Source organism: Sciurus vulgaris, assembly GCF_902686455.1.
Source record: "Sciurus vulgaris genome assembly, contig: HiC_scaffold_137_arrow_ctg1, whole genome shotgun sequence".
In the NCBI taxonomy this organism is placed as follows: Eukaryota; Metazoa; Chordata; class Mammalia; order Rodentia; family Sciuridae; genus Sciurus; species Sciurus vulgaris.
The window spans coordinates 2,491,823-2,494,273 of record NW_027632916.1 but is presented as its reverse complement, the minus strand read 5'-3'; positions in this window follow the sequence as shown (position 1 = coordinate 2,494,273).

Sequence of the window (2,451 nt, the reverse complement as noted above, 5' to 3'; positions counted from 1 at the left end):
TTCTACATAATCTAAAATTTCCCCATTCTTCTCTCAATCCCCACCCCCACACCCCATACCCATTATGTCATTCTCCACTTATCGGAAAACATTTGGCCTTTGTGGTTTTTTGCAATTCACTTATTTTACTTATCATGATATTCTCCAATTCCATCCATTTATTTTCAAATGCCATAATATTCTTCTTCTTTATGGCTGAAAATATTTCAGTGTGTATACCACAGTTTTTTTTTTTTTTAATCCATTCATCATCAAAAGGGCATCTAGGTTGGTTCCACAATGTAGCTATGTGAACTGAACTATAAACATTGATGTGGCTGTGTTAATGTAGTATGCTGATTTTAAGTAAGTCCTTTAAGTATAAACCAAGGAGTGGGAGAACGGGGTCAAAAGTGGGCAAATTAAACAAACAACTCTAATATCGCATCTTACTCCATTTAGAATGGCTATTGTCAAGAACACAAACAATAAATAGATGTTGATGTGGATGTGGGGGAAAAGGCACACTTTTACATGCTGGTGGAGTTGCAAATTGGTGCAGCCACTCTGAAAAGCAGTGTTGAGAATCCTCAGAGAACTTGGAATGGACCTACCTTTGATCCAGAGTTCCCTTTCTATTTGAACTTGTTGCTAGGAAGTTATAAGTTTGCAAATGAATGGTACTCAATGTAAACAGAATATTGTTAAAAAGTCTTCCACCAAGAAAAAGAGTGCAGCCCAGAGTTCAAACCTAGAGTGGAATCCTTGCCTTCTTAAAAACTGGGTGCTTGTGTCCATCAGGGCAGACTTTTCATGCTCAATTCATGTCCCTGCTACAAAGCATGTCTCCTAGCAGGGGTTTTGAATGTTTGTGAAGTAAAGACACCATGGAGGGGACAAGATCCATGAGATCATGTGGGATGTGGATGAAGTCACTTCCAAGTCAATGTCCTCCTGGCTTTTTCAGTTATAGCCTGTTTTCAAAGATGTATTTGTTTACACAGGTCTGTCTGAATTGGGTTCATAAGAAGCAAACATTTCTAATGCAAGGATGTCTGCACACAGGTGTAGGTATGACACTCAGCTTGCTCATTTTGTGTCAAATTCAAATTTTGCTAACTATTGAAAATTAATGTGGTCACCCTGCAGAGCTCTCCTCTGAGACCTCACACACTTGATGAGCAAGAAGCATGGTCCTGTTAAAGTGACCCACCCATACATTTCCCTGGGGCTTTTTATGCCAACCTGCAAGTCCTCTCAAGTGCCTCAGGGTTTTAGATCCCAGGTCCAGTCTGTTTCCAGGTCCTGGAGGTCAACCCCCGCAGCTCCTAGGATAGTCATTCTCAATGTTCACTGCTACCTGTGACAACCCCCTATGATTCTGTATGGGTTAACAAACCTGAACATATAAACATAACTTGCATAAAACTCAGCTCATACTCAGCAAGGAAAGCTTGTTATGTTTATAGGTAGAAAAATCACCAAGACTTATATCCAAGAAATTATTCCACAGTTATTAAAGCTAATTTCAGCTAATGCAATCACTTATTTAATAAAAATCTGTACTGTTACTCAGATTCTTCAGGTAGCCCTGGGTAATTGGGGCACCAATGCCCACCTGGCTAGTGTTCCTGATGCTGGCTTTACAATGGGAAAGATAGATGACAAACATGCATAGACTAGATGACTACCAGCAGTGATGTGTGCACAGAGGGCTAAACAGGGAGAGTGACAAAGAGGAGCAACAGGGCGGGTTTTCCAAGGGATCCTCAGAGAAGACCTCCCTGGGGGTATTCTGAACTCTGAGGTTTAAAGGATGTGGAGGAACCTGACATGCATAGAACCCAGGCAAGGGTGTTATAGCAATCAAGGAAGCCGAGGGGCAGAAGTCACTGGTGCAATGGAGGCACCAAGCAACTCTTGTGAGGCTGGGAGCCAGAAATATAAGGGGAAGCCTGGAAAGTGAAGAGAAGACAAGGAAGGAGGTACCTTGCTGACTGGTTTAGACCTCAGTGAGGAACCTAATCTATATTTTCATGGAAAAATATCAGTGGACATCTTGTAATAGAAAATGTTACATATAGACACAAAAATTAATTTTGTGTCATTCATGGAGAAAAAAGTTTGAAACAGAAGACACAAATGTTGATGTGTAATTGGTTTTCTTATGTCTGTCTTCTGCACTCCATGAAGGGCACACAGGAAGAGGTGCTGTCTCCCTGCACCTTAATTCATGCACAACTGAAGACTGAAAAAAGGGTGCCACAGAAACCCTCACCCAGGCCCATGTGCACCAGATCTGCAGATGATGAGGACTCAGCTTGTCAACTCCTTAGGGTAGAGCAGGGTTCACAGAGAACAGGCTGCTTCTTCCCTGTCCGGCTCAGAGACGGTCACATATCAGATTTGCAGAGAAGGTGCCTCTTGATGTGTTGGTTCACAGTGTCAGGTACTGTGATTGCCACATGGTTG